The 12756-nt window shown below is 45.0% G+C and overlaps 1 long non-coding RNA gene across 1 annotated transcript; it reads left to right on the top strand.

Annotated features, from left to right (window-relative positions):
- The first annotated feature begins 136 nt into the window (after window positions 1-136).
- Window positions 137-8065, top strand: LOC310782649. Its single transcript, XR_014553038.1, has 3 exons — window positions 137-250; window positions 6703-6779; window positions 7704-8065. It is a non-coding gene; the product is annotated as an uncharacterized lncRNA (long non-coding RNA).
- Window positions 8066-12756: the final 4691 nt, after the last annotated feature.

Genomic DNA, 12756 nt, shown 5'->3' with positions numbered 1-12756 from the left:
ACAAAAAACAAAACCCGTAACAAATAGTATAATATACAAATATAAATCAACAGCATATGACCAGATATAAGTTGTAATGCCTTGTGATTCATTGATGTGTGAAGGAGTGTGTTCATCGTCTGCTCTGGCAGACACTCCATCATCGGGGGGTCCGGGTGGAGAGTGGAGTCAGCCTACAGAGAGACCTGAAGACCCAGAGCTGGGCAGATGGCTGAGGCTGCATGGTGCGGACCAGGACTCCATAGACAGAGTACGTCTCTATTTCTTCAGCTCCACCTTTTATAGTGAAGCACCCCAGCAACACAGCATGCTCATATTTGAGACAGCAGAGTGGGCAGTCTTCCTCTAATTGTAGATCTGGTTTGTAGTTCAGAAATGCTTGACAAATGGTTTCTCTACTATAAAGATTACCACTCACGCTTTAAAAAAAGCTGGCAGTCGGCGATGGCCTACCGGGCCAAATTCAGTTTTAAAATGTGGGAATTTAAAGTTGCGGTTTTTATTAGGAGAAATGACAGCATGAAACATAAATACGAAAAAAATAGCGCTGCTCGGTGAACCATTTCCGCGCCGAATTTAATAGAAGGCCCGGATAACTTGAAATTAATTGACTTACTTGCATATCCATGCCGTCTGTAGTGTCACCGCATGCAGCCGAGACGTTGCAAATATCCCAGTTTTTGACGTTGCAAATATCCCAGTATCCCGCTGTACCGCGGCCCGCAACTCGTTTTGGCTCGTAATCCAATGCAACGACTGTCTGGCTTGTGAACACTGCTTGATAAAAAATAAATAAAAATAAGGGGGAAATATAATATGCTGCTACTGTCGTCAGTGTGTAAATCATTCCTGTCAGGTCATGACAGCAAAGTGGATTTCACTTCCTACTAGGATAGTGAACTTGATTCAGCTTTGAGAGACTCATTCATCAGTGGACGATACAATGCCAATCTTAGCAATCTATCCAATCAACAACCAATTAGGTTGAATAAATTAATTGTTTGCTATTGATTGGTGAGGGCGAGTTAAGCTCCAGCTAAATATAATTGGTTGAACAACACATCATTTCACTGTTCCTTGTCAAATCCATGTGTTTTCAACCAATAATATTTTGCATGAGATAAATTACCATGGGAATCAAACGCCCTAGGGGAGGATTTTTTTCTCCTCTACCCCCCGAGGGCATGACTGGGCATGACAGACTGGCACAGACTCTGTGTAACGAGTAACCCGGACTGAGACCCAATTGCAGAGACGGAGGCAGAAGAAACGTTTGAAAGTCTTTTACTGGAGATTTCAATGATTGACTTTCCAAAAATGACAAAAGCGTAACATGAACAAAGCAACACAAAGCAGACAATCCAGCAAGGACTGGCTCCCACCGACTCCAATATATATGCACCCCAGAACAGCTGATTGGGATCAGGAGCAGCTGGAGAGGACTGTGGAAGTTGCACTCACAGGTGGGAGTGATCACCTAATCACTCAACACAGACAGGAGCACAAAAAAGAACATTAAATGAAAACACTCCAAATCATATGACAGGACCCCCCCCTTTAGGGTCGGCACTGGACGACCCTCCAGGCTCGTCTGGGCGTTTGTTGTGGAAGTCCCTAATTAGCGAGGGATCCAAAATGTTCCGGGCAGGAACCCAAGACCTCTCCTCAGGTCCATACCCCTCCCAGTCCACCAAATACTGGAAACCCCTTCCCCTCCTACGACTATTCAGGAGCCTCTTGACAGTGTAGGTAGGATGACCATCAATGAGGCGGGGCGGAGGGGGAGCTGGAGACGGAGGAACAAGCGGACTCTCCCGAACTGGTTTAATCCTGGAAACATGGAAAGTGGGATGAATACGCAGAGTCTTAGGCAGAGACAGACAAACTGCCACAGGACTGATTATTCTGGAAATGGGGAAAGGGCCAATGAACTTAGGTGCCAGCTTCCGAGACTCCACTCTGAGAGGGATATCACGTGTAGACAGCCATACCTTCTGTCCCAGGATGTACTGTGGTGCAGGCACCCGGTGACGATCAGCTTGAGTCCGATACCTGGATGTAGCACGACGAAGAGCCAGTACGGCCTTCCTCCAGGTTCTCCTAGCCCGCTTGATAAACTCCAGAGCAGAGGGCACTGCAACCTCAATCTCCTCTTCAGGGAACAAAGGGGGCTGATAACCATATGCACATTGAAATGCAGAGAATCCAGTAGCAGAACAGGGTAAGGTATTATGTGCATACTCAACCCATATGAGCATCTTACTCCACGAAGAGGGGTTATCAGAAGCCAGACATCGAAGAGCCGTCTCCAAATCCTGGTTAGCCCTCTCCGTCTGACCATTGGATTGAGGGTGAAATCCCGAGGACAGACTGACTGTAGCTCCAACCAGTTTACAGAAAGCCTTCCAGAATCCAGCGGTGAACTGAGGCCCTCTGTCCGAAACAATGTCCACGGGCAGCCCATGTAGCCTAAACACATTCTGGAGAAGCAGCTCGGCAGTCTCCTTGGCAGAGGGAAGTTTGGTTAGTGGAATGAAATGGGCGGCCTTAGAGAATCTGTCAACAACAGTCAGTACCACAGTGTTGCCATCAGAAGGAGGCAACCCGGTTACAAAATCCAGTGCAATATGTGACCAAGGACGATGGGGAATAGGCAAAGGCTGTAACAGACCTGCAGGTGCTTGATGAGACGATTTGTTTCGTGCACATACCGGACAGGCTGCAACATAGGCGCGGATGTCTCTTTCCATAGCAGGCCACCAGAACCTCCTTCGGAGAAATGCATGGGTCCGACTAACCCCAGGATGGCAGGACAACTTGGAGGCATGTCCCCACTGGAGGACACAGGACCGGACCAAGGCAGGCACGAACAACCGGTTAGCAGGACAAGATGCCGGACCAGGTTCACCTTGTAGAGCCTCTAGAACCTTCTGCTCCACCTCCCACCTCACCACGGCCACCCTACAAGACTCAGGGAGAATGAATTCAGGACCAGGCTCCTCCGCTTCCGAAACAAACTGGCGAGAAAGAGCATCAGGTTTAATATTCTTAGAACCAGGGCGATATGATAGGGAAAAATTGAAACGTGTGAAAAACAAGGCCCACCTGGCTTGCCTAGAATTCAAACGTTTAGCAGACTGGACATACTCAAGGTTTTTGTGGTCCGTCCAAACCAGGAATGGCTGGTCCGCTCCCTCCAACCAGTGCCTCCACTCCTCCAAGGCAAGCTTGACGGCCAACAACTCCTTGTTCCCAATGTCATAATTTCTCTCTGCGGGCAAAAACTTCAGAGAAAAGAACGCACAAGGATGCACCTTACCATCCTTAGCAGACCGCTGAGACAAAACTGCCCCAACCCCTACATTAGATGCATCCACCTCGACGATGAACTGGCGAGTAGTGTCTGGGTGTATGAGCACTGGTGCTGAGGTGAAAAGGGTCCCGAGACTCCGGAAAGCCCTTTCAGCCTCCTCCGTCCATCTGAAGGGAACCGCACTGGAGGTAAGTGCATTCAGTGGAGCTGCCACAGTGCTGTAACTCCGAATGAATCTGCGGTAAAAGTTAGCAAAGCCTAGGAACCGTTCAAGTTCCTTCCGAGTGGTGGGCTGCGGCCACTCCCTCACAGCCTGGAGCTTGGCAGGGTCCATCTTGATGCTTCCTGCAGAGATGATGAAACCAAGAAAGGACACCGTGGAGACATGATACTCACACTTCTCAGCCTTAACGAACAGTTGGTTCTCCAATAGTCTCTGCAGGACTTGCTGAACATGTTGCACATGCTCCTCTCTTGTTCTGGAAAATATGAGGATATCATCCAGGTAGACAAACACAGATCTGTTCAGCATGTCTCTCAAAACATCATTAATGAGTGACTGAAAAACAGCAGGGGCATTTGTGAGACCAAAGGGCATTACCAGATACTCATAATGTCCACTAGGCGTATTAAACGCCGTCTTCCACTCATCTCCCTCCCGAATACGAACAAGATGATATGCGTTACGAAGATCCAATTTGGTAAAGATGGTGGCTCCCTCTAATAGCCCATGAGCAGAGTCTAGGAGGGGTAGAGGGTATCGATTCTTTACCGTGATTAGATTCAGGCGTCTGTAATCAATGCACGGTCTCAAACCACCATCCTTCTTGTCAACAAAAAAAATCCCGCTCCAGCCGGAGACGAGGAGGGACGAATCAGTCCAGCAGCAAGACACTCCTGTATGTATTTCTCCATAGACCGTGTCTCAGGTAAGGTGAGGGGATACAACCGACCCCTAGGTGGTGCAGTGCCAGGGAGGAGATCAATCGCACAATCATAGGGACGGTGGGGAGGCAAAGCAGTCGCCCGTCCCTTACTGAACACCTCCCTCAGGTCATGGTACTCTCGTGGAACGCTCGAGAGGTCAATATCATCTGTGGCAGAAGACAAACTCAGAGGGACAGGTATGGCAGAACGTAGACAGTTGGCTAGACAAAACCTGCTCCACCCCACAATATTATTAGAAGCCCAATCAATCTGAGGATTGTGTGTCTGCAGCCAGGGAAACCCCAGAACTAGTGGTATCTGAGGTGAGTCAATCAGGTAAAATTCAATCTTCTCATGATGGTTACCCGACATGATGAGCTCCACTGGAACAGTCTTAAACAGAATAGACTTGAAAATCCTACCATCTAGAGCATGAGCAGCAATAGGCCTTGAGAGCGGAACAGTCTCAATCCCCAGCTGACAGGACAGTTCCTCATCCATCAGACATCCGTCGGCCCCCGAATCAATCAGCACCGCCACTGAGATGGTCTGGTCCTGAAGGATGAGAGATGCCTGCACAGGGGAGTGAGAGGAAATTACAGGCATAGAAGAATGACTCACCAATAACCTCTCCTCTACTGGTGAGTCTGCCCTTTTCCTGGACAGAGAGCTGCATAGTGTCCCAATCTCCCACAGTACAGACAACAGTTCTCCCGAATCCTCCTTTGTCGCTCCCTGGGATCCAACCCGGTCCTCCCTAGTTGCATGGGCTCTCCATAGGCAGGTTCCCTCTCTCCTCTTGCAGACGAGCGCGCCGCTCTCTCGTGCTCCATCGCTCCAGGCGGTCTGAAAGGGGAACAGACATCTCCAGACAATCTCTGAAGGTTGAGGCCTCTCTCTCTCTTGCGTTCTCTGAGACGGTTATCAATCCTAATAGCAAGGGCAATCAACTCATCCAAACTAGCAGGTAGCTGTCTGGAAGCAAGTTCATCTTTCAACTGCTCCGAAAGTCCATGGTAGAAGGCATCAAAAAGAGAAGAATCATTCCACTCACTCTCAGCAGCCAATGTTCTGAATTCAATGGCAAATTCTGCCACTCTACGTCCCTCTTGACCCAACAGAAAAAGTCTCTGTGCTGCCTCTCTGCCAACAACTGGATGATCAAAGATTTTCTTCATTTCAGCAGAAAACAGAGTCAAACTGCTACATACCATGGACTGCCGCTCCCACTCCGCCGTTGCCCACTGTCTCGCTTGCCCAGCCAGGAGAGAAATGACATAAGCCACCTTAGAGCGGTCAGAGTGAAAACTGGATGGTTGCAATTCAAACATGAGGGAACACTGGGCCAAAAAAGGGCGACAGTTACCAGGCTCACCAGAATAGCGTTCAGGATGAGGAAGTCGGGGCTCCTGGTGTGCCGGAGACTGTGGCAACACTTGAGGGCCCGAAGCGGCGGCAGAAACCGTTGCCGCTTGAAACTGCGAAAAATGAACTTGAGTTTGGTCCAGGCGACCAGACAATGTCTGTAATCCTCCAGCAACTTGGTCCAGCAGTTGTTCATGGCGGCCGAGAGCAGAAGACTGATTGGCAATGGCAGACTGAAGCTGAGCTAACTCTGCTGGGTCCATTCTGGCTGGATTGTACTGTAACGAGTAACCCGGACTGAGACCCAATTGCAGAGACGGAGGCAGAAGAAACGTTTGAAAGTCTTTTACTGGAGATTTCAATGATTGACTTTCCAAAAATGACAAAAGCGTAACATGAACAAAGCAACACAAAGCAGACAATCCAGCAAGGACTGGCTCCCACCGACTCCAATATATATGCACCCCAGAACAGCTGATTGGGATCAGGAGCAGCTGGAGAGGACTGTGGAAGTTGCACTCACAGGTGGGAGTGATCACCTAATCACTCAACACAGACAGGAGCACAAAAAAGAACATTAAATGAAAACACTCCAAATCATATGACACTCTGTCTGCATGCCGCTCCATCACTGCCCTACAGGGGTCAATGTTGTTGAAGCATTTTAAGAATAACATGATTTTTATTAAGAAAAAACACATTTGATTGATATTTTATTTAAAAAAAAAAGTATTATTATATAAAATCCCCCATCTCTTCTAGGACTATCCTCCTATGCCTCACTGGAAAGACCCCCTCTCTCTCTCTGTCTCTCTCTCTTATATATATATATATATATATATATATATATATATATATATATATATATATATATATATATATATAAAATACCTCTGCATTGTTTATATATAATGCAGAGGTGAAGTGTGTGCAGGGATCAGCTTTTTTCTCTTGGGATTTGATTCCTTGCACCACAAGACAGACAGAAGCAAGTTGTGTGTGTGTGTGTGTGTGTGTGTGTGTGTGTGTGTGTGTGTGTGTGTGTGTGTGTGCTGCCTTCTACCCAGACTCTAACTTGTCATTTCATCCTTTGGTAGATACTGATGGAGGAATACACGCTGGACGACATCCTCCACGACGTGACAAGAGAGGATCTGAAGACTTTAAGATTAAGGTGTGTATTGCTTCTTAAAGGAGTCCACTGCCTTGATGATATATCATCAGCATCCAGCACTCCACCTAATAATTTATATACTTTACTTTGACTACTTTCACTTGGCCAATTTGCTGCCAGAGCAAACTATTGGAATTTTGCACTGGGTGAAGGACTTCATTACCCAGAAATCCTGTGAGAATAAGTAATCTATACTTAAAAAAGAAGAAAAGAAAAAAAGAATACCAGCTGCAACTTGTCCAAAACTCAGCAGCAAGAATTTCAACCAAAACCAGGAAAAGTGAACATATTACCCCAGTTTTAGCATGCTTGCACTGGCTACCTGTAACATTGAGGATAGATTTGAAAATTATTTAATTAGTTTTTAAATCCTTAAATGGTTTAGCACCTTCCTATCTTGTGCCTGTCGGAGTATATTCCAAATCGCTCACTAAGATCACTGAATGCCTGGCCTACTAAATGTGCCAAAAACAAATGGCAAAAAGCAGCTTTCTCCAACTATTCACTGAAGATCTGGAACATGCTCCCACTACATATTAGACAAGCAGCCTCTTTTAAAAATTTCAATAAACAACTCAAAACCTATTTTTATGGCCTTGCTTTTAACTAATTAACTTGTATTTAAAATATGTTATATTGTTTTAATGTCTTTTACTTTTTTATTATTTTTTATTCTCATTGCTCTTACTATTATCCCAGTTGTATTGCAGTATTGCCCCTTTTATTGGCCTATGACGATCTTTTCTTTTTCTATGACTTTATTATTTCTTATTGTTTTAATGCTCCCTATTTTCTTATTTGTCCTTTTTCTCCTTTTAAAATAGTTTCTTCTATACAGTACTTTGAGCTGCATTTTGTGAAAGATGCTATCTAAATAAAGTGTATTATTATAACAATGTGCCTCTGTGTCTCTGTCCCGCTCAGAGGTGGGATCATGTGCAAGCTATGGAAGGCCATCACAGACTACAGGCAGAAACCAACCTGAGGCCTTCAGTGGCACCAACCACTCAGAGAAGCCAGGACCTTCGTCCTCAACAACTCAGTATTCTCCACTTTGTTACCTCAGTATTTATAAGACCAAGACTTTTAGGGAAGGACCTCTGTGCTCGCCGCCGAGTGGAACTCCACACCCGATCTCAGCAGAGTATTTGAATGGTTTTGAAAAGGACTGTTTGGAAGTGAGGTCTGTTCCAAAGCAAAAATACATGAGAAGTGCCACTAATGTTATGATGCCTAATGGACCTGACACAGCTTTTTCCTACTGGTGCATTACAATGAGACAGAGCGGAACGTTAAAACAAACTGTTAACACACCAGAGAATTCACCATTTTATCATCATGGATGCAGAATTGTCTCTTGTCATTGCAAGGGCATATTATAATGTTTACAGAACTGGAGACTGACCATTTTCTAATACAAGCCTGAGAGACAAAATACTACATTCAGTGGACTTTTTGGAAAAATGTTGTTCTATTAACATTATTGTCATAAGCATCTTACCATCACTACTTTTTTCCCTTTTTTTGTAATCTGAAGGATGTCATTGCATGCCTTTTTTAATCTGTCCTTAAACTTATTTAACTTTTTTTTTCCGCATTTCCTTTTTTAATACCATGGACCTTTCTCTTTTTCAGTAACATGTAAATAACGTGTTATATAAATGATCTGTGGATGACAGTTTTCAGTGATGTACTAAATTATGTTGGTAAACATACAGTAGCTAAATAATATCCATGTGGATTGGGCTGACATGATCAGAGATGATAGTCTATAAAGAACACGTGAAACATTTATTGTATAGTATCGTATTTTCATTCGAGATCAATTTCAGTTAGTAATTAAGTAATTACTTACAACAGATCATTCACTGAATTTATTTTATTGTACATTGACAAAATTGTTTTATCTTGCTTTTTTGTACATATGATCATTACAATACAAATGATTTAATCACGTGTATATGTTTGAAAGAAATCTGAACTGTAAACAAATTTCATGAGACCTTTTTTATTTAAAACATTTAAGTCGAAAATGGGGTTGGAAATAATCCAAAAGTGTATGTCCATTTTGTTTAATAACACATTAATTGGAAATATTAGTGCACTGTTGTTAAATAAAACGTTTCATCTTGAAACTGTATTTTTTTTATACCACACACAAACAATACAAACAGTAGTGAGGTTTCCAGACCAAATTTCAAGCAGAAGGCCACACATGCATAACCTCATCACCCCGCGACGTCAGTCAAGTTCTAGTATGACGTCAGCTATGTTGTTGTCAGTCAAGTCCAAGTATGACGCATGCCATGACGTCAGTTCATTCTAGTAGCAAGGGTTCTACGTCACCTCCCTCTCTCTGGCCGATCATAGCAGCAGCTAGCTTCACGCCAGTCCATCTCCCCTGAAGCTGTCCTCTGAAGCGTCGTACTGCTTAACTAAACACAGCGTAGGACATATTGGAATGTTTACACCAAGAATAGACTTTAGAAAATTAATGACTTCAAACCAAAAACATTTTACTGCTGGACAGTGCCACAATTGATGGATTAGTGAACCTGTCTCACCACAGTTATACCAACATAGACCAGAAACATTATGCTGCATTTTCTTTCATATTTGGGGTGTTATATATGACCTAAATAATACTTTTTAACTGAATGATATTGTACCTCACACAGTTTGATCAGTAATTTGAACGTTGTAAAATGTTTTTTGTTTTTTTTACTGTAAAGTAGACCTATGCAAGTGTTTGTCATAAATAGAAGTATCAGAGCAACTTGTTGCTATTAAATGCAATGTCAAAAAAACATTTTCAACGCATTTACTTGTGTGGGTTAAAGTAATGTTCTGCTGGTATTACATTTAGCTAACCTGACACTGTCAGATGGTTTGATCTGATCTCATGATCTCGTGCATGACGTCAGTCATGACATCAGTTGTCCTCAGTTCATGACGTCAGTCATCGTCAGTTCATCCTACTGTAGTATATATAGCGAGGGTCCTACGTCACCCCCCACTCTGGTGGATCATAGCAGCAGCTGGCATCGCGGCTGTTCATTCCCCCTGAAACCATCCTCTGAACCGTTATTTAACCCCACCCACCTCCCCAGTCCACCACCAACGAGTCTTGACTCCTGGAGAATCCCCCACGGAAGGGGGGGGGGTTCTCTCTAGCCCAAATAGATGCCGCCCTCTCACCTAAAGAGGAGCGCCATCTTACAATGGAGTCAAACGCCAAAGTATTTGCCATGCACGCCATTTGCTAAATAAAGTCTCTTGTTAAACCTTACCGACCGGTCTCTCATGATTGAAATATAAATATATATACTGTATATATATATATATATATATATATATATATATATTTTGTTTGTTTACTTTTTCTATCCCTCATTATAGGTAGCATACTAGCAACATGTCATTCTTACTCAGAATTTGAACCCCACAAATGTCAGTTTACAGTAAAAATTACAGTAGAAACACAAAAAGTTAATTATTTTCCACCCCATAAATGCAAACTGGATTTTTTTTGGGGGGGGGTTATTACCATAGCCTGGGATATGTCAAAGATTGGCATCAACCTTTATTTTGAGTCATCTTTAGTTTTTGTGCCTTGTACATTTTCTAAAAACCAGCTACACATGTCTGGTTAAGACAGAACTAAAGCACACATACAAGTTCACTTTGAGGAAAAAGAAAATGTATTTTGTGTGTGTGTGTGTGTGTGTGTGTGTTTGTTTGTGTGTGTGTGTGTGTGTGTGTGTGTGTGTGTGTGTGTGTGTGTGTGTGTGTGTGTGTGTGTGCGTGTGTGTGTGTGTGCGTGCACCTGTGTGTGTGTACGCGCATGTGTTTGTGTGTGTGCGTGTGTGTGTGTGTGTGTGTGTGGGGAGGGGCCGGTGGGAGGGGGAGGGGGTGGGCCCCTGACTCTCATCACCAACACAGTGGCTGCTGCGTCGGTCTCTACGCACCATCTGGGGAAGGAAGGACGAGAGCTTCCTCCAGCTCTTCAAGGAACAGGTGAATCTTATACCTGCAAGCCACGTTCCAGGTGAGCTTCACCGCCTGCCAGAGGAACCAGGCATTGTAGGCCGACACATCCAGTATGTTGTGGAACAACGCCATGGGCCACCGACTGGTCTTGTGCCGAGTGCTGTAAGTCCCCACACACGATAAGAGAGAGAGAGAAAAGAAAGAAATCAATAAAAGTATATTTTCGCCATCATGCAAGAGTTGTTGAATACAAGCACTGTACATTTCAGAGAAGCACAATTCAGTAAGCAAATATGCTACTTGAGTAAAAGACTAAAATAATGTAACACAATCAGAATAATTACCTTGTTGAGGTTATCCACAGCTCCCTTGCATCTGTTATAGTCAAGGATCATTTGTGACTTCCTGTGATCCTCATCGCTGACAGCAGCCTCATGGTGCCAGAAGTAAGAGGACTTTTTTCCCTGGCTTGGGGATGTAGGACACCAGGGTGGCTTTATCTCCTGGAAGGCAAAGAGGGAGGAGTACCGTGCATGGCCAGGTAGCTCCGGTCTGTTCTTGCGCACCGACCATGGACAACCTCCTCCTCCGCAGTTCCTCCCCGAGGCCGTAGCTGCAGAACAAGTTCTCCATGGTCACGTTGCCCTGGAGCCCCTCGGTAATCTGGAGTAGGACCCTCCTCCCCTGATTGACCTCGGGCCGGTCCCCCTCCTTTCCTGTGTAAACCTCCAGGTTCTAAAAAAAGTACAGTGTTAGAATACAAACACAGGCATAGATAATCATTTACAAAGAAAATGAGGGGGGGGGGGTAAAAAAATACCTGGCAGTTCCAAGCATAGCTTGTCTCCCACATCCAGATCTTTAGTCCATATCTGCATGGCTTTGACGGGAGGTATTGATGGAACCCACAGCGCCCTCTGAAGGGCACCATTTGCTCGTCTACACCGACCTCTGGGCCGTGGTTAAAACATATGGCCAGGCAGGCGTGCCAGACATCCCAGACAGCCTGGATGGGTGCGAGCCTGTCTGATTTGCGGTGCTGGCGAGCCATCCTGGTTAGTTTGTCATCAAACCTGAGGAAAATAGAAAATAGAAAAACTGTCAATAAAAATAATATTCACTAATTCAACAAAATAAAATAAAATAAAACAAACCTTAGATGATGTGTGATGGTCTCAAATGTGTCCTGGGACATGGTGGCCTGCATGATGGCCTCCTTCCACAAGCTTTTAGTGACAAACACCTGCCAGGAACAGCAGCATGTAACTGGAGGGTTAACTCGCTGGTTTGAGCCCATCAGGGTAAAAGCTGGTTCCTCGACATCCATGCCACAGGGACGCGGGGGGGCTCTCCTCTCCACCTCTTGGGGGTCTCTCTCTTCCTCCTCCTTGGGCTCATCCTCCTCCTGGTCAGGGACATAGTCCAGGTGGTCGTCTGAGTCAGATAAATCAGACAGCTCATCCCGCTCCTCTTCTCCATGAACTATAAGCATCACTCTCAGGGGAGACGTATCACCTCTTCAATCTATTCTGCCAGGCCCATGTTGTGACTGCTGCTTGCTGGACTTGCAATGGTGTCAGGGAAGAAATAGTCTCAACGCCAGACCCATGAGAGTTCTTACGCTGATACACTACGTTACTGCATGCTGCAGATCTCTCTCTGGGTCTGATACACTACGTTAGTTACTGCATGCTGCAGATCTCTCTCTGGATCTGGGACGCTTCCTCCCAGCCGGCTGCTTATGGGATGGAACCGTTCACTTGGCCAGTGATTGGCCAGTGGTGGATTCAGTCTTCACCAATCACTAACGACTTTGCAATCAGACGACACGGGAGGCGCAGCCCATTTTTCGAACCGCTCTCTCATTGGTGCTACGACCTGTCACTCATTCAATGTCAACCCGCCTTCAAAACCAGCAGTGGCTGTGAAGTGGCACAGACTAATTTATGTAGTATGCGGAGTGCAGCGATTCAACGTAATATTTGAG

This window comes from Poromitra crassiceps (assembly GCF_964638095.1).
Source record: "Poromitra crassiceps genome assembly, chromosome: 9".
In the NCBI taxonomy this organism is placed as follows: Eukaryota; Metazoa; Chordata; class Actinopteri; order Beryciformes; family Melamphaidae; genus Poromitra; species Poromitra crassiceps.
This window is presented reverse-complemented; position numbering and strand designations above follow the sequence as displayed.